This window comes from Bombus affinis, chromosome 10, assembly GCF_024516045.1.
Source record: "Bombus affinis isolate iyBomAffi1 chromosome 10, iyBomAffi1.2, whole genome shotgun sequence".
Lineage (NCBI taxonomy): Eukaryota > Metazoa > Arthropoda > Insecta > Hymenoptera > Apidae > Bombus > Bombus affinis.
The window spans coordinates 4,359,801-4,387,758 of NC_066353.1; the positions used below are offsets into that span (position 1 = coordinate 4,359,801).

General features: G+C 37.9%; 1 protein-coding gene and 1 long non-coding RNA gene across 7 annotated transcripts in view; one reads left to right on the forward strand and one right to left on the reverse strand.

Annotated features, from left to right (window-relative positions):
* Nucleotides 1–27,958, reverse strand: part of LOC126921455 (mucin-5AC-like) — a 331,161-nt gene that overhangs the window by 55,517 nt on the left and 247,686 nt on the right. The gene's annotated exons all lie outside the window — the stretch shown is intronic.
* Nucleotides 2,790–9,074, forward strand: LOC126921491 (uncharacterized). Its single transcript, XR_007712354.1, has 2 exons — nucleotides 2,790–5,021; nucleotides 8,184–9,074. It is a non-coding gene; the product is annotated as an uncharacterized LOC126921491 (long non-coding RNA).

Sequence of the window (27,958 nt, forward strand, 5' to 3'; positions counted from 1 at the left end):
GTGCCGGAACGTATCGTGAGGCTTATTTGCCACGCCGTGGCCCGGCGTGTGTCCGTGGTGCACGCAAACACTTCACGCCCCCCGATGTTCGGCCCCTACGACGCAGCCTTCGGCACCAGGCACAATGGAACGAAGCCGATAAACAGCCTGGTCCGAGATTTATCGTTCCCGGTCCGGTGCCAGGAAATCACCGCCCGATGGAAACACGCTCGCGGCACCCTGCGCTACTTCGAGTAATTCTTGCTCGATATCGGGATCATTATTTTTTTGCCAGTCCCAACGTTGTTGAGAAATATCGGGAGAAGCTGATTGGAAAGTGGTGTTAGTGACTGAGGAGTTTGAAGAACGGTACAAGCGTCATAAGTCGCGGGTAGGTTAAACTTCAGCACAAAAATCTGTATGTATTTGAGCGATTTTTCAGTAGTTATACTAAGTATTCGCACGTTATTGTATTTATTGTAGTATTTACGTGCTAATTCATTAGGTTCAGGTATGTTAAATTTCATGTCATTTAGCAACACTTCCATATGGCTAAAAAAATTTGCTACCATTAAAAGGGGATACAGAATCTGATGAAGGGAAACTCATCATTGGATGATAAGAACCCGTGCAAATACTTTTTGTAGCCATTTTACTCGTACTTGTGCTTTTACTGATTCAAAATCCTTCAATTATAAGTCAAACGATATTCCTACTACTTCAATTTTATATTTTAACTTGTTTTAAATTTTTAACATGTATAACGATCTTACGTGACTTCTTGCATTTGCTTGTGATCCTCAAGTATCAAAGATTCTTGAGTATCTAAAAAATCTAAAAGTATCTAGATTCTTCTGTATTTAAAAAATTCTGGAAAACAGCATAGCTGAGATCAGGAATACGAAACGTTCTAATTGCGAGCGGTAGAAGCCATCATATGGATAAATCCGCAGCAGTGTAGTCTCGTTGAAAGTTATTCTCCCTGGAGAAGGAATAAACCCTGGTTCTATTTCGGTTTATATCCTATAATAGATAATAGGGACGCGTATCAGCTTATTTACCGCGCGGCGTATCGGCTGTATTCACAGGCTTCCCGCACGGGAGATGAGGTCGGAGGCGTGAGGTTGAAGGTTCGATCGTGGGTTTCGCGTTCGAGAGACCGCAAGACACAATGCGACGGAACCCGATAAACCGGCCACGAGATTTATCAGCACCATATTTAGCCAGGAAATCGGACCGTCGCGTCGTCGCGTCGCGTCGTGAAAATACAGAGATTCGCATCCGTTGAATTCGTCGAACGCAGAATTGTTCTTATTATAAGTTCTTTCTTGTGAAAACGCGCCCATTTTAAATTTAAAGTACGAGGTTCAACGATCATTGATCCCAATTTTATTTTTATTTCACAGTATCTTTAAGAAGATCAATCTTACGGCGTCATGATAGTCTATTATACATAGATCTCACGATGAAAAAAAATAAAATCATTGCAAACCCTTTTATCCGTAATTTTGTAATTAAATTATGTCCTATCAGAAGCAACTATCCTTTCTTTATAACGCCGGCGCATAGCTATCAAACATTGTAGCTTCAATAGTAAGACATTCAATTCGTCTAATCAAATGTTCAGCTGTCACTTTGATTTTCAAATGATGCTTATTTTAGTCGACATTGTAAGACATTTTCCTTCAGGATATCAATTTCTCAAACCCTTGAATAGATTCAGCTCCAATAATAATTCTTCCTTTCTCTCCAAAATCAATTATCCGCCAACAACAACAAGCACAGCGAAATCCATTTGCGTTTCTTCAAAGACATTCGACACTGTTCTCTGACTACCGGTCAATAAAATAAATCACTGCCATGAATCTTAGGTTCTCTGCAAATTCCTAGAATTTACAAGCGACTATCGCTAATTATTCCTTTATTATCCGCTCACATTCCGCTTTTCCGTGTCTTCGTCGTCCGTAACAACATTCTAGCGTTGTACCGTCATCGACTCGATCGAAATCGATCGACTTATACTTATGAAGGGATCGTTCCTTACGCTGATGCTTCGTTCACTCAGTTTTCCTTCGAAATACTATTTTTCCTGATGCAAGAAGGTTCCCTTCTACGGTCGTAGAGCATTTTCTTCCCGTTACTCGCGCCAGCCGCTTTGAAATAACTTGCCACAACTGGCTCGGCATCGATCGGAGCTTAATAATAGCCGCGGCATCGTTCTCGAGGACTATTTTTAGCGTTACCCAGTCATCGCGACCTACAGCAGCCGGCGAGCGACCAACGATTTTCAATGGCAATCGTTTAACGTCGAGACCGCGCGCTACTCACGTATTGTGTCGGCGCGTCCGACTCCTTTCAACCAATTTTCGGACGTGACAATGCCAGTTAAACTTTTAATAGAACTTTGGACGATTGTTTATCTTGGTGAAGTTGCTTGATTGAGGTGTTTAACTAACGGGAGACGTGGGAAGTGAAGTTGCATCGACTTGTTAAGGTTTTAGTGTATTCTTAATAGGATAGTATTCTGAAAGTTTGTGACGACTGTTGCACATGTTTGTTGAATTAGAAATGATGGCCAATGAATGTTATGTTACTCGTTATAAGTAAAAGTTTTAGTCGTATTAATCGTTTAAACCCCTCTCTTGTGATATAGTTATAGTCGTGGCAGACTATATTCGAGTTACAAACAAGAATCGTATTCGAACTGAGCCTTCATTTTGATTTTACGTTTCCACTGAGTTTATGAAATTGAAAATCAATAGATCAATAGAGTTTCGTATAGTATTTCGATGATTTTCGTATTAATTGCAGAGTTTTCAAAGTAAATTAAAGTAAATCAAAGTAAATTAATTTTAAGAGGTGTAGTTAAAGCAAATCGTAAAGAAAGAGATTAAGTAGAAACGATCTGTCTTTGACAGACTACATTGCGATGGTCACGATACGTAAAACAGGAACGACATTTGAAAATTTATTTATATAAATCTAACAAATCTGCTTCATAAATCTATCAAAAACAACTTAGTTTTGATATTTATATAGATAAATCTAACGCGAACTAAAATATTGTAGTTTTCCTCATACCAATTGCGTGTACACAGTTGCAACAGAATTGGATAATCAAAACAGGTTTGTTCCGAAATAAATCGCAAAGCAAAGGGGCTGAGCAATAAATCTTGATACTTGTATATCCTCTGCTGCATAAAATTAAGCAACAAGGTAAAAGAACGAACAAACCGTCCAGTGCGAATTACCGTCCCGTTCTCACGACAATTGAGAATTATCCCCGAGTTGAAAATCACGAAGGCAGAGCGAGCGTCCGACGATAAATAATATCCAGCGATGAATTATTTTTATATCGGGATCCCGTGTAGCCACGGATTCCTGTCACGTCGAAACATTGAAACGAGCAAAATGAGCCATCCACGAGGCCATCACGCCACGGGGATCCTCGTATCGATGGGAAAATAAAGCAAGAACTCCATAACCCACGGCGGATTCAACCGGGCGAATGGGTGGCGGAGCAGAAACAAAGAAATTGTCGAAGCTAAAAATTGAAGATTTCGGCTTCGATTATCGGACAATTAGCTCAGTATAGTCGCGATCGAAACGTTCTGGACGTACGAACCGCGTTGTTTAAAACCGCAATATAAATTCTGAATGCTTTCTTTCTACTCTAGTATAAATTACAAGGTTTACCGAGCGACGAAACCAATCATTTACTTTTGATACTATTCGGCTAAGGCATTTTGCTCGGGAAGGTAGGAAGTTGCGGAGGAAGTTAAGAAAAAGGACTCGAGAGTGAAAGTGGAAGATAACAAGTTTGAGAAAGAGGATTGTTTAGATGGTATAGTATATGTGCTAAAGAACAGACAGAATATTTTTCGTTTTGAAAAAATTGCATGCGTTGTGTTTATGTGGACATTTCGACTTGAAAGGGAGATCAATGATTTTCGATCTTTTCGCGGCTGACCTTGAAAGATTGCTATCGAAGAATTATTGCGCTAAAACTGCGAGTCGCGAACACGTATCGAGTCAGCAATAAACCGAACGTGTAAAGTGGATGTATTAAACTGACTTCATGGAGTGAAATTGGGCAGATGAAAGTCATATAGTTTATCTTTTATAGAATACATCACTATATCGTTTACGTATCGATAAACTTCTATCAATATCATATGCTATGGAATTTTGATTCGTGCTATTAGCAGTCCGTGTGATCTTGAATAATTGGTGTGAACACGAAAGCTCGCAAGCGTTCACAACAATTTCCCATAAGGTTAATATCCACAAAATTACACGGTCGATTTTACTTTATTATCATTACTTTACAAGAAAAGCATTTTGAATAAGCACGATCAACTTCTTTTGACGCAGATCTAGTATAAATAATATGTTAATAAATTTTCAGAAATCACAACTAGAGCTTCCATTTCTCGTATTCCAAATACGTTCAAAGCTACTCTTTAGCTATCTGTTTGTTCCAGTGCAATCTGCAGGTACAATCTTTGGACGTAGAGTCCCGAACTGAGCATGGGAAATCGCACATGAAGCTGGATCGAGGCATCGAAAGGAATCATCGACGATGCAATAGCAAGACGGAGCCGCGCGTGTGCGTATACGTACGCTCGAAGAAACGATAGGATAGGCCAAAGGGGTTGGTGGCGGCTCGCGTGGAACTGTATAATTAGATTAGGTACAAGTCGCATTAGCATGTCATGCATATTCCATGAGGCGCGGACTCGACGTCGAGGTGGGAATCATATTGCATTCGGTAGTCTCGATGTAGTTCCCTCGCTTTCTCTGCCTCTCCTCTCTCTGTTTCACGCACTTCGTTTTCGTGCTCGAGCTACGCCCGTTTTCTACTTTTCCTCTTTTGTTTTCGCACGTTTCGTATCGCCTCCGTTATTTGTTTGTTAGCCTACGACTATGTACGAGAAAACGAAACACCGTTTGGAGAAAGGAATGGCGGATTCTGAACTGCTATTGAGTTTGCAAACTAATGTTTGTGTTCGTTTGAGCACTGTTATCGAGATCGTTTATAGGTAAGCTTCTAAGCTTAGGCAATAGCCTAAGATAGTCTAAGATAATAGGTTTCTTACTTTGTACTTATCAGAGATGTATGTTAGTAAATATTAATATGATAATGTACCTACCGAATTTTTTAAAATAGAGGTTTTATTTAATTAATTGCCGTTATCGGTATTAGTTAGTAATTGAAAAAAAATATTATAGAAAACGTTACGTAAAGTTCAACTGATAATATAAATAAAATAAAGATATAAAGAAATAAAGAAAAAGTGATAAGAAAAAGGAGATAAAAAAAAAGTGAATAGTCCAAGATCAGGACCCTGAAGACTTTTTAGTTAAAAGTCAATACATGCGTTAATTTAATTTGCAGTTTTTATGTAGCGAGCACGTGGTCTTGAAATTCGTAAATCAATTGTATGCACGTTTCTAAATGACACTGAATCGAACGATTATGGAAGATGCGGCACGGTTGATAATTAATATCACAAACGCAAAGCTCATTAAGCTAGTCGACATTTTCTTCTATCAATCTCCTCGACCGTCACATAGGAAAGAAACGTGTTTCGCAATTATGAGAAAAAAGTAATGCGACACATGCATTTACATTGCACCGTTTTTATAGTTTGCACTTACGCGTTTAATGTAATTATAGTGCAAGTGTTTAGAAGTTGCAGTGCAAGTTAGAAAAAGTTAAACAAGATTCAAAACCTCTTGCAAAGATCACATTCTTACATAGTAACAATTTTATTTACGAAGACGCGAGCAATTTAAATTTCACAATTTACACCAAAATACATAAGATTCATTAAAGCTAAGAAGTATCCGACGATTTTTTAGCAACAGTATAAGCAACGTAGTGTCATTTACCAGGCTCTTTAAGGTCTAAGATCGTACAATTTCACAAAACAAGGAGACAAAACGGACGATAGAAGAAATCATGGAACGAACGGGCGACAACTGCGACGCGTTTTCGCTTGATTGGCCGATCTGTAGAGAAATTCGTCTGAAAGACGATCGGAATTCGAAAGAATGGAAGAAACGCTGCACCAGAAGGGGGGGATCGGTACGGCGTGCCGGTGAAGCGTGAAATGAGAACGTGCTGGAGTGTCTGCGAAGGAGTTAGAGAGAGCTTTGAAAGCACGAGCAGTTACAATCGGGGCAAGGTCGTAACTGGCGTGTCGAAGGTGCGCCCTCTCGTTCCGCGAATCACTCGCCCGCGAGAGAGATCGTTGCATCGGCACGTAAACGGAATTCCGAATGGGTCTGCCTTTTTCCAGCCTCGAGGCGGAAATTATATTCGACGCAACGTGACTGGTTAAAAAAGTCAAAGCTAAAAAGGGTTTACAGCGATGTATTTTCTACTTGAAAGTTCCTCTTTCCGCCATAAGAAAGCGTTTAACGATTCAGGAAGTTTTAAACGTTGCTGCTATTTGCAAGGAAACGCGATACGTTGATGCGTGTTTGGATAACGGATGCAGCGGAAAATAAAAAAGAAAAAAAACAGAGCTTGAAAGCCCGCCATGGTACAAGAGAGTCGTTACTCGATAACGCATCGATTGACAGAATATCAATGAAAGCGAGCATGTCGGCGCAATATTTTACAATTAAATCGGACATCCACGGTCCGGCGGACACGCGCGTCTATGCAATATTCATAGAACGGTCGCGTCCGTCGACGCGTTATGCAACTGATTGCGTTCTTCCCTGGAGGTCTACTTTGTCGTCTGACCTCGTGTTCGTGGAAAGGCGATTTACACTGACAAACATCCATGCGAAGCCTTGCGATGCAAAACCCATATTTATTAATGTTTATTAAAACTGAGAAAAATATGACAATGACGACTACACGCAAGACTAAAACATAATCTACAGCCTATATATCAAAAAAACTATCTAGAGAATTCCCACAGAATCTTTTTCCCGCTTAGAAATTATCTTTCCATTGATATTTTAATTGCGTACGACGACCTACGTGTTTAGATAAATATTTTATCATTTAAATGGATCGTCGATTAGCACGACCAAAGGACCACGATATAATTTACAAACAATTTCTCAAAAAATCCCGTAAAAAAAGATTCTCCTTAAATTCGTGCAAAAATATTCCCTTTATAATTTAGAAAGTATCTTTTAATTAACATTTCAATCGTAGATGTATCAATATCGAAACATACGTTTAGATAAATATTTCATCACTCAAGTGGATCCTCGATTCGCGCGAGAGAGGGCAAAATTTCTTTTAAATTGTAGAAATATTCCCGTTTTCGCTTAAAAACTGTTCTCTCGCTAACATTTTAATGGCAAACGTATTAACGTTGATTCACATGTTTAAATATTTCATCCCTCAAATGGATCGTTGATTTACGCGAGAGAAGACAAACCTCCGAGTCATGTCTCGTCTTCCAACTATGAGATCAAGCTTTTCAATCTCGGAATATTCGTGGACGCGGCGCGTCGACGAACGAGAAAGTTTCCAAGTCGGCGACAGAGCCGGCGGAATGAAAGGCGAGTACAAGGATGAGAAAAGGCAGCGAATCCCCTACGCTGGACGCGTAGACGAGGAGACGAGGAGACGAGAAGACGAGGAGACGAAGAGGGGTCCCAAGTCTAACGTGTGACAAGACTGTCGAGGAACACGGGAAAAATTCCTCGACGAAATTGCCGGCTCCCTTTCACTCTGACAGCCAATGAGACCGCTTTTCATTCGACAAAAAAGAAAAGCTCCAACGGCTCGTCGTTGTTCGCGACCGTCGTCGCTCGAGATAATAAAGCAATTTTTTCCGCTCGTCAACGCTTCAAACCTGCAACGAAAGCTGAACGATGATATATGGACCTGGCATTTGATAATAAATTTTATTACATTCAATGGTACCTGTATATAGAAAGGCTAGTTTTTTCGGAAGATATACATTTCAGGATTCTTCTTTTAAAAATTCCTTGCAGAAAGTACATATCAAATTAAATTTAGGAAGAAAGATAAATTTCAAATAGGCGATTATTTCCATAGTTCATAATTTCGATACACTCGATGCAACATAGAGATACAGCTACAGTATTTTTAGATTTTGTTCTAATAAATAATTTACGAAGATAGTACCAGAGGACCATTAAAATTACCAAATTTGTTCGTAAAAATTCAGAGATATTACTAAAATTTCTTCTCAATCTCTTTACAGATCAGACTTCTGAAATTCCTCTAAAGAAGAAGAATATATCGTCGCTTTTTAGTGCGAACAAATCCACAAACAGTTCGCAGGCGAATCGTACGTATAACACAGTGGAAAAGGTAGCGTGTTCGGATTTCTATGTACGAGCATCCTCGAGAAATGAAAGCTCGAGGATCGGAAGCAAACGCTTCCAAGGGAGCACACGGATGAAAATATCCATAGTTTCAAACTGGCTGGGACTACCGTATCGCTATGGACGAAAAAGGGATGAAATAAAGTCGTATACCGTCATCGCAGTATTTTTCTCCGGTGGTTCACGAGCTTACACATCCGGAGTCTTGGCACCGGCAATATCTCGTCCAACCCCCGTCTGCTTCCCTCCATCTCCAGTTTTCTATCCCAACTCCTTCCGTTCTCCTCTTTGTCCAAAGGATTCCGGGCCAGCGTCGGGACACGAGCCGTGCAATACGCCGTTTCGAAAAACGTATTACGGACTTATCTCGCCATTCTGCTTGTCAAGAAAGAAAACAATGCCTTTCAGGAACGGAGGAGTTGTGTTCGTATGCTCATTCTGTATCTACTGGATTGTGATTGCTTTTCAATTAACGCGACGCTTCATGGTTTCATCCACTTTGATGGAAAATTGAAGAATTGAAGTGAATAAACAATACAGGTGTTAGAGAAATAAGACATTTTCTCGGTGAAAAATAATATAGATTCTATGTGGAATACAGTAAAAAAATGCTGCGATTGTTATTGTGATTAGAATTTATTTTAATTACTAAGTTTATCACGAAGTGGAACTATAACGGCAAGTGTCCATTAGATTAAACTATAGTTAAAAAAGATGGAAGCATAGGGTGCATACGAATAAATAGCGAAATATAACTGATACGATAATATGTCTTTTACTATTTGTTTGTTCCTTAAATATGCAAAAATGGGGTATATAAAAAGCCCATAACGTGTTCGAATCGTAACTGATGTAAGTGTTAGATCCGTAGAAATGTATTCGTTGTTCCTATCGGAGATCTTTGCTTTAGAAGTTACCGTTTTAATAATGGTTCAATTGAATAACGAGGAACAAAGACTTTGATATATTTTTAAGAACATTTAAGAACATTTCTAGTATATATATATCTGCATAAATTATATGTATATATTTAGACTTCTAATTTGAAAATAAGTTTTCCTTAGAATGAAATGACAAAGTGAAGCAAGTTTTAATTAATTAAGGAAGTTTCATATTTTTACATATACTTATATGGAAATATGTCACTGTTTTACTTTGAATGTGGAATGGCAGTTTCGCGTTGCTGCACGGACGATAGTTCTTAATCGGCGGCACTCGGAACGCGACAACTTCCCGTCGCGATTACACGAGAGGTTTCACAGCTGGTAACAGGTGGTCCGAAAGTATCGTAAATAAAGCTACCTCTAACGACGGTTTCCGGCTAGTATCGAGCAATTAAACTATCCAACTGGATCTAATTAAGAACGGCGGACAGTTCCGGATTGAAATTATTCAGACTACCTCTAAATTTCAACCCGATTCAATCGAGGACCGCGGCTGGACAAAATTTAATCGGTAAAATCAATTAAAATGGAGCGACACAAAAAAAGGATCGCCGTTGAGAAAACTTCGTTGGGAAAAGTACTCGCTATATTCTGGCCGTTTGCACTTCTAATTAATCACTTGTCTTGTTCCAAATGATCACGGAAATTCCGTGAAAAAATGTGATATTAAAAGAATATTTAATACTATCAACGAGTTAAAATGGCTCCATTTTGAGTGAGTTAAGTAGAAAATTTCGATTGGAAATGCACACAATAGAACTTCTATATAAGAAATCAAAATGAAAGTTGTATGAAAAAATATATATGAAATATCATTCGAGTCACCAAAAACACATTGCTGTAAATCTACAGTTTCTGTGAAAAATTGGAAATCAATCATTTTGACAACTTTGGTAATTCCGTTAAAGATATTAAAGTTCAAAAATCGTGCAGGTTTGACGTGGTGGTAGGTACGTTCGAAATCAAATTGGAAACTTGTCAACGGTAAAACGGAATATTTCATTCGGTCTGCTCGTCTACTTTATTTCGAGCAGCAACAACTAGATGCGTCGTAAATTCTACGTTGAAACCATCGCAATCAGTCAATCATTCTGAACGATCCTCTACTTTAAGGACAACGAGCGAAGTCGGTCATGGTTGTAACTAGAAATTCCGCAACGTACTGCCAGATTGTGTCTAGCCGATAATAGCAGATAAAATCGATCAAACGGAATAGCGTTTTCAATCGTATTTGTCTCGACGGGAGGCATCTTTCAAAGAGATTCCAATAGTCGATGAACTTACTACGAGGCAAAAGACGAATAATCGAGTTCTCGTGCCGACACCAACCGTTTCGTCGAATCTCTAATACCATTGTCATTAGTGTACCACGGATATTTCGATATTTTATTTGCATGTTAAATTGAACAATATTTTCACGAGATTATATCTATCATCAGAAAATTTGATGAATCAGTATCGTTCATCGAATTTTTTTTCTATCATGAATTACTGAATATATTACGAAAGAAAAAGTCGCTATAAATCACATGTATTGAATATTCAGAAGATTTATGATAAGAATATGGAAACTTTATTATTAGTTGCCATAAATATTCGAAGTATTCGCGTGATTTAGCTATTAAATGACAAACTGATACAAAAATTCCTGGAAACATAAATTTAACATTTAAGAGATTACAGACATCCTCCACTCCACATATACAATTTTTCAATGCATAAATTATATTTTAAAGGAAAGTAACAGATTCTGAATAAAGTTAGTTGCTCATTATAAATCACCTTGATTAAATATATGCACGTATACTATATAAAAATCCACTGTGTGATTATGTCAATCAGATATTACTTACATAATCGATATAGAAAAAGCAAAACGTCCCAGAGAGTTAAATAAACCAGAATTAGTAAGGCGATCTGTTGGAGCAAATACACGATTGTGATCAAATTTCGAGTCAGTGATCTCAGTGTTTCACGGTAAGATGAACTTTCCGACTAATATCACGTAGGGATGGTCCACGATCGTAAATGCAAGAAGTAATACGCTCCCGCGGATGCAATTCTTGGGGAAGACGATGGAAGATGGTCTTATCTCTAAAACGGGGATGGCAAGGATCGATGCCTCGGCTTCGCATCCGGTCGGTACTTTCCTCGCTGTTGCAGCGGACCATTTTTATTTTCTTTGCCCCGAGGAAACAGAGAGAGGACCTTTTGCTTTCAAACCGGATGCAGCCTTCACCATTACACTCTGGGAACTCCGTCTTCCAGATTCGAGATAGAGACTGTGCCACTTCCAACAGTCGATAGATCACGAAACCTCACCTGAACCACTGCTTCTCTGAATTTCATTTTATCGATATTCGAAACCAATTTCTCCGTTTGTAATCGGTGGAGACGTCAACATTGTTTGAAACACGAGAATCGAGATTGATAGTTGAATATTTTCGTTATCGGAACTGGTTGAAAGGAGCCACGAGATTGTCGAACGTGATAGCATTCGAGATAACTTAACTGGAAGACTAGAGCAGGAAGTTAGATAATCGTTTAAAACTAGAGAAATTAACCGACGCTTAAGCGCAACAGCTGACAGAAAACGGTAGATTCTAGCGTTGTTACCAGTCCTGCTTTCGCTCTCTGTTGCAAGAGATAATCTCCCACGCTCTGTTTGCGTAGGAAGCACTATTTTTCGAGTGTAATTAGGTCGATTACCTGGAAATTCAAAGATCTTCTCTAATCATCATTGTCGCTTGAATTGGTAACAAAACGGACTAACAACTGAACACTCCAGACTGCTGTTACATTGATCGATCATACCAAACTAGATTCAATGTCTATTATCAACAATGTATTAATATTAACACGGCCGGTCATCTGGTAGATCGATCAAAAGGTGTCGATCATCGAAGGACATAATTACCATCGATAATTAGGCAGATAGTAAAGGATGATGCGCGGGCGGCCAATGACAACGAAGGATCGCGGATCGATAATCCTTCGGGTTTATCGAAGACGCTTCCGGCGTGTCCTCCTTCCGATCGGCGAGTATCGATCAATAGTTGCCCTCGGCTGTTCAGCGCCTTCGAGCGGGCATCGATAACCGTCGCCTGCCGGTTAATTAATTCGCCGGCTAACGTAATTACTTAGAGCTTGCAGAGCGTGTACGATACTATACACTGTACGTACTAGGAGAGGACACACGCACGACATACGCTTCGACCATCTAGCCTCTGCTGCCTCCCTGGCTCTATCGTGCAACGGCTGTTCACGGATTTATGGCCGAACAAGGATGATCTTGTTAATTTGGAAGCGGCATCCGCGTCACGGCCTATGTATTAGTTCTTGAAAAGGATTATTAGTAACGCGATCCACACGAACGGGTTAAACGCCGGTTCAATGGACCAGGATTATCGATTCCTGGCCGGAACTGATTGGCCCGCCTTCATTCCGCTCTCCCTGATAAAAACGATAATGCGTGGGGAACGAAAAGTGGTATCTTTATATAGATATGTTTAACTCATTAATTCTCATCCGTACTATGTGTCAATTTGACACATTTTTCGCGTAATACATGATATTATCCTGCCATTTATAGAAAAATTGATCTGTGACTTTGTAATTTTTATTTTTTCGACGTGCAATATATATATAATAAAAAATATATATTATAATAAAAAAAAATATATATATACTTTTTTACTATTGTCAATGACAAAATACGCGACAGAAAGATGTGTTAACGTTTGTTACAGAAAGGAGAGTATGTAATACATATTATTCTTATCAAGTCCATTGACAGCTAGTTCATTACTTTATAATTGTTGCACGACAATTATTCATTCGTTGTACAACTTGTTCAAAATACAGTTTTGCAACTGCTATAGTTTTACATAGCTTCGACTATCAAAATGTGGTGTAAATATGAAGAAGAGAAGAAGGTCGCTATATCTTCACTTCGTTCTTTTCTTCGTTGTGACACACAGCTAAGAATGGTAAGAAGTTTGAAGCTATGCAAAGTCAAATAAGTGCGAATGAAGTCCGATACGTTCGAAGGAAAACTAGTGCGAATACATGCGAACGACGATTAATTGCTTGTTTTTTCATTTCATCGACGTATCATTGTGTCAATTAGATACACAAGGACACATTAAAAGTTGCAAAAATGGGGGACAGATGAGACTTAAGAATCATCTTTGAATAAAAGCAACATTTCGTTCATAATTTTTTTTGTCTCATTTACATGGTTGAATTCTGCTTTTTAATGTTGTGGTTAGAAAAAGAAATACCAACGGTTTAACCGCTACATACTTGTGGTTCCATCTAGATACAAAAGATTTTACAAAATTTGGAAGAATCGACGTAGTTACAACGTTAATAACCTACTGTTTTTAAATTACGCAAATTTTATTTGAATTTATGACTTATGTAATGCACTTTTGCAGAGTATCTATTGTTATAATATGTTTAGTGCTTACTTTAACTTTTGTTACTTTAACAAAAGAGTATGTAAATCGTACCTAGTAATATTGCGTTTACGTAATATTTTCGCGTTATTTTAATGGCTTTTAATGTACTACAAAAATAAATTTACCTTACAAAATCATACTTTTCGAAGGATAATAAGCATTTGGCGAGCTGAAGATCACAATGGTGTATAATGTTAAAAGATGGAGAATTTATATTTAATCTCGTATTTCAATTCTTAAAAGTATCATCCTTTTATTTTCCTGTTAAATTAAGTTATAACATATAATATTCTCTACCGCGATACATTTTCATGAATTGGAAATATATAATAAATTCTCTATAATAATAAACGCAGAAGACTGTTTTATGGAAAATAGCAGTGAATTCTATCCCTGAAATTTACAAAGCGATATATACATTTGGTATAAACTAAAAAATTCTATTTTATCTTTGAAAGCTGAAATTTTGCAATTTTGCCTGAAACTATATATAGAGACGTTGAATTAACTGTGTTAAAAATCTAAAATTGTATTATGATATTTTAGAACAAGCGCCAGGTGTTTTACGCTATAATTATTCTATTTTTCTGCGATAAGTGAGTTTAACTGCCTTGTGTTTAACCATATTGTGGGGTGAAAACAGATTTTAAATTAGCGGTCACAAGTTTGCCATTCAACTGAATACTACATTATAAACGATCCCTTCTCTTGTACTTTGAATGACTCGACCATTTGCAGGTAGATTCGATGCAGGGTGCCTAAACTCCTAGACTCGAACCTTGTTTCACAAACGCGTGGACAGGACAGCCACAAATAGGATGACGAATTAAACAAATTATACGCGAGTAGTTAAACACCAGTGAAAAACTGTTCCAGGAAATATAAAAAAATATTGAGAAATACGAAAATGTTTGAACACTAAACATACTACGAAATTTTACGAATATGTTATGTGTGTTATACGAAACTTCGTGAAACATTATTAGTCAAACACATAAGTACAAGTTAAAAGAAATTTATTGCAAATACATATTTAGTAAAAAATTAGAATACATACAGCATAAATAGTTGCCTTGAACATATAATTAGTTCTAAACATAGGCTCACTAAATATCATGATTTATTAATACAACAGATAATCGACTATTTAAATAAGTTTATAACATTTGGTATTACAAGATTCAAATTTTATCAATATAACCATGATAGTACCATGCCAACTTTATACAACGTACATGACATATTGAAACGAAGTATCACTATAAATGAATATTTATGAATATTATGAGTATTCATTCAAGGTTAACTAAACGATAAAACATAAACGTGTATAGTGGTAAAGTAACGTGCTTTTAGCATTGAATGCCGCATTAATGCAATAATTCTAATCTCCAGTGAAAATTGTTTTGTACCAAATGCATTGATACACCAAGATCACAAGTATTTGCATTTAAATATATGCGAAATTATTAATCAATGGACATTGCCTTTGTACATACGATGCGTTCTACGTAGCACAAAATTATGTATAATAGAACGTTCTCGATTTCACGCCGCTTTAACATAAATCAAACGACTTTCGAAAGGGAAAGACATAAAGAAAAAAGACGGATTTTTAAATGTAGTCGCGACTGGTACGCCGGCGGCTTCTGTCAGAAGCAAGCAACCGGAATTAAAAATATCCGCTTTAATTAATAGCGACGCGGAATTTGAACATCGCGTTAAAAACAGGGATTCGTTAAAATTAACTCCCACGCCATTGAATGCAATTGCGTTGCAATTTGCGCTAAAACGCGAGCGAGCCTTGCCTTTTCAATTCGGTTTCATCTGTTCCGTGAAAAATTCCCCCGTTATTTTCCATGCGTTTGTACGTACGAACCATACATAAAAAAAAGGATATAAACGTATCGGGTTTAATTGTTCGTGTTATTTGTATCGTTCGAACGTGAATAAAGAAATAAAGAATGAACGTGAAATTCAACGGTGAATTCATAGTCACGGTTGAGGTTTTCACTGCTGTCCTGAAAATTAAACGATATCATTTAACGGTAATATGTCAATAACAATTTCGAGAAAAAAGTTAGATCTCTTCAATAGAATTTTGTACACCTTTCATTCTTTCATTTTCGCTTCTATTTCTACTAAAATCAAACTTACCATTAAGAAGGAAATTGTAAATTAGTCCAAAATATAAAATGAGAACCATTTATACGCTTGACAAGCCAAGAAACTACAATTAATTCGTGTGACAGGCAACGTTAAACAAATGGGAAAATTGTGCTATTTTCTTGGTCGAATACAAACGTAACGAAAGAAATGCAAGTAAGAAGGCCAATTAAAACTTAGAAAGTAAGCTTTGAAAATAGGCAGTAACTCTGCCCAACTGGATGACACACGAGGGATTCTTCATTCTAATAGGAAGTAAATACCGGCACCTTATTGACAGAAACAGATAATTTAAGACCACGTAACTGGTAAGTTAAATTGTTTTTTCAATGATGCATACATTTTCTGAATACGCTAATATTATTATAGATTATGCTTTCAACGTGAAACTTGTTTAATATATGAGTATTATTGCAAATTATATCTTCTTGATAAACTTATAATCGTTGAAATGTTAATCAGTCATTAACAACATAATAATGAGAATATCACGAGAATATAGGCATCGCAATTGGAGAATTGTGTAATACACGATCAACACCGAGCGGAAAATGTTCAATAATTAATTTGCATCAATTAATCGTTAATTCGGCGTTCCAACTCTTATTCCAACTATTATTAGTCCTCACTTTGTGAGATTGGTGAACTAGGTTGTCTTTCCAATGAGGCAAAAATTTTCCATTGTATAATAAATTGTACCTTCAACATGTATTTCTCGATTTTTAAAATATTAATCAATCACCGAAACAATATTTCGATCATATTGTAAACATTACAATTCAGAGACCATGCAGTACATGATTCGCACTGGTCGAAAAGTCGCTCAATAATTAATTTGCATCAATTAATCGATAATTCAACGTTCCGCTTCGATAGATAGAATATCGTCAATACGCCCTTTGTGAAGTGTTTTGCTTTATCATAATAAATTCATCAAAATCAATAGTGGCATACATAAATGTGTAGAGGGAACGAAGCTAAAACGGAATGTGGGATAATGTCCCATCATACTAAAAAAAAAAACCATACTAAACTGGTCACAGGTCCATACATGACATAGACTACTTTTGGAACGTGATATATGGTAATAAATGAACGATAGTATAATCTAAATGATTAATTACTTCTGCCCCGGTTAATAAAAAGTTTAACAAACAAAGGTGTCTTATAATACGCAACAATAAATTTGATTATTCAGTGCAAAGCCCAAGATTGAAGTTGAAGCTTGTGTGACTTAAATAATCCTATCTTATTATATTGTTGAAATATCGTCAAAAATATTATCCACATATCGAAAGTGTAGGAGAGAGTAGTAATTTGTGGTGTGCAGGTTTCTCGTTCAAAGTTATATTTTTATGAACGCTGTTCAAAAAATGGAACTAAATATAGATTTGCTTTACCTATTCAAAATTATAACGATCATAAAATTATCAAAATTCTACTGTAAATATTTTATAAATTATCGCATACTGTATACATTCTATGCACATTCACAGCTCAAAACTTTTTACAAATACTAAAAGAAATTCGCAATCTAGTAATTTGAGAGACAGTATCTCGTCTTGCTTGATTAATACACACATAAATAGATAAATAAAATAAACGATAATGGCTATGTTTATTTTCTTTTCATCAATCCGAAGGAAGCAGTATCAAAATATCATCAAAATATTATCGAAATATGTTCCAAATACTGTTCAAATATCACCAAAATATCGTTGAAATATCATCGTTGAGACGTTTAACGCGATGGTTCCGCGTGTACCGGAACGGATCGGGTTCGAGCGGGTCACCGAATTACTGCTAACCAGTCTCGGTCCTTCTCTAATGGTAATGCGATCGATATTCACCGAGGACGAGACACGTCGACCGCGAATAACGAGTTTATCGGCCGGAGACCCAGATTCCTGGTAAACCTATCCGTGGGAAAATTCAGGTCGACCGAGAAAGCGAATTCCGAATGCGAAACGCAGAATTCGCTCGCGGCTCGCCGGTCGACAAGCGTGAGGAAACGTGTCGTTGTCGGAATTATCGTATCCTGTCACCGGCGCGGACACGCCAAGACCTTCCAAGGGAACTAAAAGCCGAATGAAACGAGCATGGTGGCACGCTTTCCACATTGTATATAGTGACTCACGTCCAGCTACAAATCTCAGCTATATTTACAATTGATCGAATGCATGGATCAATCACGTCTAACATTTCTAACGTATCTATGTTGACTGTATGACTTAATTATCCTCGTCGTGTAATCCTTTATGCGTCTGTCATCGATGGGTTTTCGCTTTTACCAGCGGCGTAACAAACAGCTCTGCCATAGGACGCTTCGCGTTTGCCAGCTATATTTTCACATGGATTGCGCAGATAGTTCGGAGAATTTGATGTTTCGCGCGGTATTTACTCGGAATTTAATTTTTTTTTTAACATGAAGGCTACAAAGACTACCAGAGTAGATAAATCAGATAATCCATAGCTCTTTTTTTAGAGAAGCTTCGTAGAATTACTTACAGTGCTCGCAAAATTTCTGACAGTAGAAGTTGATAGTTCCAGTATCATTGGGAAACTTTGGTTAGATTAGGTTTACGTGATCGATATTCGGTGGGGATTGTATCGAATGAAAATTGAGAGACTTCTGGTCAATTATACCGAAACCATTCAGCACTCGAGGACAATTTGTAGAATGATTGGCTTACAACAAACAGACGCCACAAACAAGCTAACGGACGCGGTCGGAATTGATTTCTGATTAATGGATTCCTATCGGGGACAGCGTAACGGATAAAGTTGATAATCGCCGTTAAAACATTTATAAAATGTATTTAAAAAATACGTTTCCTACGTTGTGCAAACATTTTTTTGTTTCTACCCAACGGATAACGTAATTACATTCCATCCATCATCAGTAAAAAAAGAAGAAGAGAAAAAGAAAGAGATAAACAATACATTATAATGAATAATACTGTGGTACATAAATCACTTTCCTGATTGGATAAGCAATTAAATACAGTGGGGTGAATCGATTCGGTACTTGTGGGCCGATTTTGCAGCTTGGAATTGAGGGACGAAAGGAATCCACGAAGGAATGCCGATAGAAATTCGAAGTACCGCCGGGGAACGACGTAATCGGCTCTAATCAACGTGCGTATCACGCTGTATATCTGCCGGATAGAATACGGGATTACATGGGCGATCTCTGCTATCCGATTGATTCATAATAGACTGTTAAATATTAAATAGCGTTTCGAATTCAACTGCGCGAGTCGAATCAGCGTTGCTCGTGTACGTATGTAAAACGTTGTGCAAGCGTACTCCTGTAACCTTCCAAGCGCTGCATTCATCGCGACGCGATAACGACTCGTTGCATTTACATGTTTCAGAATCGGCCTGTAATTATATAAAGCAAACACAGCGTTATGTTGTCACGAAGCTTGCGACTCGTTTTTCTCTCTTTCACTGCCACGAGAAATATCGAACACATCTCGGTAACGAACCACATCACATAGAATTTAAAGAATTTTGTAAAGATAAAAGAGATAGGGAAAAGATCGGCAAGATTAACATGGTAATTGATGATGATACGAAGTAAGGAATATTGATCCATGAAGTAAAGCAAGGAACTAGTAGGTGTAAACACGACGTGTCGATGAATGTATTAATTTATGAGTGGTGAAAGTCATCGATCTTGTATTCCACGTATTAATGTGCGTTTTTATAGCACTATGCGTCACTATGTTTATGTATTAGGTACCTACTACGTTCTTTGTTGAAGTCACGTATTCGTAAGTATATTTTTTCATAATGTCACGTATTCTTATGCTCGCCTTATGTTACTACTTTACTAGATAAGTTATTACGCAGGTATACTACTAGATAAATTACTACGTTACTACACCACAAAAAAACGTTCACGTCTTTCATAAACAATTCGTAATTCATAAATAAATTCTATCATTGCCGAGAACATTATCCTCCTCTTTTCATTATTCCCGCTTAATACCCGCATCTTCTATACTGTTTTTACTATTATTACAATTTGCTATTATTTACTATTAATACAAACAATACAATTAATACAAACAAGAGAACGATTATTCTTCTGAAAATCGCCATTGATCAATCCACAAACCTTAAGCACAATCAGTGTCCATTGCTCCGGATCTTATAATTAAAAACGACGTTCGTCCCTGAACTATTTTGTCATGATATATAGAGACATAGCAAGTTTCGCATAATTCTGAGTATATTCCTTTAGTACATGAAGTACCAAAGTACTAAAGTACTAGTACTAGTAATGGAATTCCCGAGGGCAACGATACAACATTTCGGAATATTGTAATATATACAATAACTATATATATATATATATATATATATATATATATATATATATATAGGTTTGTAGGTATAAATATATGTATAGATATATGGATACATAGATACGTAGATATATAGATACGCAAGTAGATATAGTTACGTACATGTATAGGTATATATAGCTATATATTGGTATATATATATATTGGTATACACACACACACATATATATATATATAGATTTACAGGTAGTTATATAGCTATTTCGGTATAGAGATATATATAATCCTATAACCTATGTAATTCCTTAATCTATGCACGACAATCTGCGTGAAATATACAAGATCTCGAACTATCACAAAGCTTTTTCCCTGTCCTTCCGCTTCTAATCTTCTCATCCGTTCCACATCGAACATTGTGTCACCTTCAACTATCGTTTACCTAGAAGGACTCTTAGTTGCTTGTAATTCGACATTAATTCGTCATGGAGCGGAAAACGACGAGAAATCATGGCAGAAAGTCCTAAAGCCAATGACACAAGACGACTTTTGAATTTCTCTGATTAGAATAATTTTAATCGTAAAGTCTTCAGACTCTCGTGATTTGGATTGTTATAGCCAATACTGTTTACAATTAGCACTATTATAGATAACATTGCTGCGTTCAACGCTGTTGGGGCCGTGAGGGGTCGAATGTCATCAGTGTTCCTCTACAACAGTGTTAATTGTAGATTTTTATCTCCATTAGGATTATTTTGTATTACACTCTACAATATACGTCATAAGGTAGATTACAAATCGATGTGTTAACATCTCAGATTGCTAAGTCGTAGATTTTCAGGAACGAGCAAATAGCACTACGAATCACTGCTGTAGATTTGAATAATACAATATTACAAGATAACGAAAAAATTCGGCGTCTATCGTTTCTTGCGAATGATTGCGGAACACTTAAGGAATCACGTGAGGTGTTCGTTGGTAATTCTGAGTTGATACTTTTGAGTTGAAATCTTAGAGCTTATCAGGGAAGTATGAAGAATTGCATTTAGAATTTTTAGTGGTTATTATACTTTAGGGGCCTGTTATAAACTCGGTATCTCCGAAGAATATTTTGAAATTATATTATGTCGATACAAGTTGACGAAGTTTATGACCTGAAGAGGTACCGCAACCTTTTCGGAAAATCGAACGTCTCACATCAGTTCGGATATTATCCCACCCTTACCAGGAGAAAGCGTGTCAAGGTCGCATGTAAGGGTGGTTGTGACATACAGGATGCTATTGATTGGAAAAGTAATTTTTGACAATCAATTAGCGTATACCCTGAACAAATTTGAGAGCTGGAAAAATCTGAGCGGAACATACATATTTTAGCTTTCCATCAATATATGTCTTTGACAATTCGATCAGTATACATATTCTAACAGTCGATTAGCACGGACGTCGTAATACAAACAACAAAATATATACATTCTGTTGTATTCGATGAACTACTGGAGACAGACGTGTCTGTACAGGTAAAATTGATATCAAGTTGTGAATTCCTAATATTCTGGCACGACTCTTGTTTGCAGAAAATCGAATAAAAAAAATAGCTGTAAGAGGAGGATACATACTTTGACGTGGATTTTTCAGAGAAGCGAAAGGATTGAGAAAATTAGACGTAAAAAGATTCGTTATTTTTAAATTCTTAAACAAGATACCTTGGAGAGATCTCTAAGTGGTAGCTGGTTAAAAGCAACGTCATTACTTTCGTCATTTCGAACGTTCGCGGGCACTTCAAAGAGCACGAAGTCGCGTCTGGCGGAAGGCTAATCGAGGGTTTAGCGGTTCCTCGGCAATGCAAATTAAAGGAACCGCGTTCCCGCCGAAAACATGGTTTCTGCGAAAGGATATTACGAAAGCAACGCTACTTTCGTCAGATTCTAAAAGAACAAAAGAGGAACAACATTAAGGCAGGTTCTCTGCCGTGACTATGACACAAAAATAAACAGACTTGATAAACCTGAGCGAGGAGGAAGATAGAAAAGGGTGAAAAAGAGCGACAGAAAGAGAAAGAGACCAGGCAAGAGAGAAAGAAAAAGAAAAGGTAGACGTGTAAAAGAGAAGAGAGACTCTCTACCTAGCAATTTCATTACGAACCACGAACGGTATCATGAGGGACGAAGAGAATGGAAAAGACGGAGAGAGCGTGAAAGAGGAAAAATAGCGCTGAAGGTAAAATGCCAGTTTGGCTTGCCGAGAAAAAGGAGCTGGAAATCTAAATATTTAGGATACCGTTCTAGGGCGTTTAAATATTAAACATGACTCCACGCGAACTCCTGTATAGGGGCTATATCGTCTGTTTTCCCTGTTTCTTGTTCTCCTTTGACTCTTGAGGATAAACGAAAAGAGAGAGAAATGGCACCCTTTGATCGAACGGCCTGCGTTGCAGAGGAAACGCATCGAATCGAATCTAATCGACGTAAACCGAACGAAAGACTCATGTCTGTGTATCAGACAAGGGTAGAAAAAGAATGGGGAAAAGATCTGAAACAACGACGTCCACTTGAACAGCGTGCCATAGGTTAACAACGTTTTAAATCACATTTGATGGGCTTTCATGGCGACATCACGCGGCGGAAGCGAAATATTCATGACAAGAACGAGAAATATGAAAGGCGGATGGAGAATAAACGGAACAGCGAGTTAGAAAATGAACGAGGGTGGTCGCGATAGAAACAGAAAAGGGAGTCTCGTGCTCGTGAATCGGAACTGTTACCGGTTAAAGAGCATATTTCCCCGATGCTGCTCGCACGACCGTGATCCTCGACTTCCGGTCGGCCGAGCTTGCAGTTTCAAAGTTCGCTGAGTGCCGGTAAACATCGTTAGCCGGCGATCGGCTTACCGATATGTAATTAAGCCTGTGGAAACTAAATCTGCGAGGAATTGACGTGGTAATCGGCTCGATGCCAGAGCACAGCGGAGCTACCTTGAAGAATCGTGGTTCGCTTTTGGTCCCTTCGAAAGGTTCCAGGACTTTTCAACTCGATTATAATTGACGGAACGATCGAGCAGGATATTCCAGCGGGTGGGATGATATCGGAAAATTAAAATCCTACGATTCGCTGTCGAACGGTGATGAAAACTTTATTATCATCGTGGATTCGAGCAAGGTTGACTTTAGTTGAGATTTACGTCACTTGTTCGGATCTGTATCTTAAGCATTTCACAGTAGCAAGTTTGAACCAGCTGTTAAATATAATACCATAACTTCCTCACTTTAAACGCTATCGTACATAGCGAAATTATTTACATTTATCTCAAATAAAAAGTTGAAAGTGCTTATTTCTTGTAGATACTCTTTTCTTCTTCCAAAAATGCAGTAAATCTTGAGAATAGAGACACGTATTTACTAAATCGTTTAACATTTTATTACGCTGCCAAGGAATTGATTGTAAATTTATGTTTCTCAATTCTTGTAATGCTTCCTTAGACAACGAGACAATTATTAAAAAGAAATGTTTAAGGACCGCTGACAGGAAAAATGAAGCGAAGATAAGAAAGGCCCGTTTGAGAATGGAAAAGTTGAATAGGAATGGCTCTTTTAAACACGAGGGCGAAGTTCGCAATTTTTTTGCTCGATTACAGGCTAACCGAAAATAGAATTATAAGGATCTCAGGAGTGGGAAGGCGGACGGAACAAAAGAGTGGCGAGCGGGAGGGGAGAATAAAGAAAAGAGAGGCATGGCGGAAACCATGGAAATTTGTTATCCAGAATGACCCCGCTTATAAAGTTCACCGAGAAGTTCGTGTCGTTCGATAACAGGCCAGACGGAAGGTCGACAACGATGAGGGGGGTCGAATGGAGGTGAGCAGGGCTGAAAGTTTGCTCAAGATTGAGCATAAGAACCATAGGACGGAAGAAAAGAGCCAGAAATGCGACAAAATCGTCGAGAAAGGAGAGACTCGCGTATTCTAGCATTACAATCCAACTGGAAGATACATTTTGCTTTCGACAATATATATTTCAATATCTCAATATTACGAATAAATAGAATATTTAGAAATGACAGTAAAATCCTTCATATCGAAAATATTTGCGAAAGAAAATCCACGAAATATATAATCCATATACATCCTCATATATTATTCTCTGTCCGATAACATTCAAGAAGAAACAATTAAATATGTATTAAATATTTTGTTACCGCGCTTTGATCGTATTAAAAATAAAACGAAACGTTTCGTGATCAACCATACACAGTTATGTTCCGTTTGTTAAGGAACGAGGAAGATTGGGAAGAGCGGGACGACCCTCGCGCGAAGATTTACAAACAGGAGGGTTGTAAAGAATTCCGCTAACAATCGCACCGTAGGAAGAAAATAGGGGGCCGACGAGCGACTTCAAAGCGACGGGGGTTTCTCTTCGTAACTGTAGTGGAGAATATAGAGTATCGTGCGTGCACCATTACGATTTCCCGCTATGAGGAAGAGCACCACAATAACTGACTATAAATTAACGACTGTAGGTAATGATACATGAAACGGAGTTATTTAGTAATACTTAAAAAACGAATGAGGAAGGAGTACATAACACACGGCACCTGAACGCACAAATATTTCTTTTATAACCTCGAAACACTTTGGAAAAATGAAGATATTATTTATTGACTAGTATCCCAATTATATCGTAGTGACATATTAACATTATTGATATGAATCAATGAGATATCTTTCAACACACAATCCTTCTATGTTTGCGATGTAGAAAATTATATTTAACAACTTTGAAAAGGCATTAGACTACGAGTATGTAGTGCGAGATCCTACAAGGTACAAACCAATCAGTATACTCACCAATAGTTAATTATTCCAAAGAAGACAAAGTTCCTAACCAAACATGCTATACAAAGACTACACAGCAAAACAATGGCTACGCCACGCGGTACAAAAGAGAACTTGTCGAGGACGAAAATTCCCTCGAATATCCTTGCGCGTCTTTACTTCAGTTCTTCGCTCGACTACACGGTCGCGTTATGCATGTTTAAAAATCAGCCCGACGACGTCGGCGAATGTCACAGCCGGTTTAATAATTCGCGAATCAAAGAAACCGGCGCCTTGCGCCCTTATGCATGCAATCTGGGAACATGATTGAAATTGTCGAAATTAGGTTAACGAGAAAGTCGAGCCGAGAAACTTTTTCAGCCTTTCATCGTCCTTTGACTTGGTCGTAATAAAGAGCAGCAACTTTTTATCATTCCCCTTTCGCCAGCCCAGTATCCTCGAGTGCGGGTTGAAAATCGATCGATCGACTTTGTTTTCCAAACGGACAGACAACAAATTGATGGTGGGAAAAATGGAAAAGCGACGGTTTAGAGATTTCTGTGAGTTTCAGAGGGTAAGGCAAAAACATGACGATCGATTTGCATGCAGTTATCGTCGACCTGGTTTTCTAGACGACGTGCCAAGAGGTGGTGAACATTAGCCCGACCCAAGGGGATAAGCTCCTTCGTCTTCTTCGAGATGGAATTTCATTAGAATCGGTGATTATAAAACGCCTCGGAGATGGTGCATTTTCAAAATGAGACAAATGTTTGCACGATAAATCGCTGAACGAGCCTTAGATCTATATGAATAGAAGTTCAAGAGGATCCAACTGCTGGGTAGAAATCTTTAATGAAGTTCGCATTAAGGATCGCTCGGGAAACTGGGTAAGCCACCCTTCTGTCATAGGATGGGTCGGCGTCTTACTTTCCTCGCGAGAGGGAGAAAGAGGGTGAAAGGAGAGAAATATATACAGAGGGAAAAAGAAGGACAGATGGAAGATCAGTAGCGGCATTTCCAAACTTTGCTATTGGACGTGGACTGCTCTCGCCTGGCTAAACTTGCAAAAACTTTTGAACTCTCTCGCTCTGTTGCCGGTTTTTTAATGAATCGTCTTGTTAAAGAATATTCGGCTGATTTGTTTCGAAGTCACCGCTCTCTCTGCGACAATAACAAGTCTTAATTGCATTGACACTCTATCAGAACCATTTGAAGCGAAACACGATGTTAAGTCGTTATTTTGGGTATCGTTTAAAGACTACCGATGTGTTACGTCGGATGACTCTTTACCTAAACCAGGCCACACACCGCGGGCAAGATGGCAACCAGATATCTGCACATCCTTACTGCGTACCCTCAATAGCCTTAAGGATCCACCATAAATCTCAAGAATTTTCTAGCTAAGGTCCTTCAGATCGAACAAATATCTTTTATTTCAAGTGTTCTTTACATTTATTGTTTACTACGGCAAGACACGAGAAAGGTAGTTTTTCTCACGTACGATGCTTCCCACTAGCAACTTTCTATCGGCGGCTAAGACCCTTCCTAGTCCACCAACCTTCTTATTATCCAATCAGAAACAATGTCTACTGCTCTTACTTTCCTAACCAAAATTGTCATCAACAAATCCGATAGTGCCGTGCGTTAGACACACCCACCATTAGCTTTCCTCCGCCTCAGCATCGTCACTAAACTTCACTTATTCTTCATCGTTAGAATAGTCAACATATCTTTACCGGGTTTCTACCCTTAGATCAATCATTTACTTAACTTGTACATACGCACCAGCGTAACTATCGTCTTTACAAAGTTGTTGGAATAAACATTAATTGATACCTGTTAATTCAGTGTAAACTCAATTGAACTACCCTATTATCCTAACAGAAATAAGGGGATCGATCATTTCGTGGCCTTGATTATCTAATCGTAACGGGAATTTACGACGTTGACGTGCTTTCTCGTGATCGTGTCTCTCCGCGAGTGGTCGAATAAACACGATGATTGTATAAACGAAGCGAAAATATAACAAATTTAACGCTTTTCCATTAGAGCGAAAAAAAGTTCATGCATTGTAATGTACCCAAGTTACTGTTTTCACGTAAAACCAAGCAGATATTTTTCAATGATTTTTAACTAAGTTTTGTATTATTCTCGCAACGAACATTTTAAAAAAATTTCCCTCGAACCAGTTAAAAGCTTTACATTGAATTTCCATAAATCATTTTTGCAATTGCTTGCCAACTCAATCATCTCACAAATTCAGAACTGAATTTTTCATTGTTCCTGCCGTGGCTATATCAAACATATTTTTCTCCCGATGAATTCTTTTTCTAAATGTCTCTCTCAAAACTCACATTTTTGCCAATTCAAATCTTCACGTCAAATTCCAGCAAGCCACTTTATTAATTATTTTCCAACTTGACTGCCCTACAAATTCACATAATATGTACATCATAATTCACATTTATAGTACATTGAAAGTAATTGAACGCTTCTATCCTTCCGATTTGTTTCAAACTTTACCAATATAACCATGATAGTCGAGTTTCGTTACAATGCTAATACATAAGTATAATATACATAATACTCTATAAGTATCATCAAAGTATCATAAAAGATTTCCATAACTATTCAAATACCTTGAGCTACTGTGTTTCGTGTGTTGCGGGGGTCAGAGAACGAGAGTTTAGGAAAGAACAATTCGAAGGCAGAGCGCATAAATTCAAATGTCTGGTTGCCGTTGCGTCGCAAAAGCGGGCCGTGAATATTCATTGACCATAGTCTAGCCTATCCGTGGCTCCGTGGACACTTGTCGTCCTCAGTAGCGATACACGGAGAACGAGGGAACCAGCCAAGCACGGTTGCTTTGTTTGCTTGTTAGATCCATATCTTGTGACAACGCTTCGAATCGGACGCTTTTATAGAACGCGGTGGGACTGCCGAAACGCGGTTTAATTAA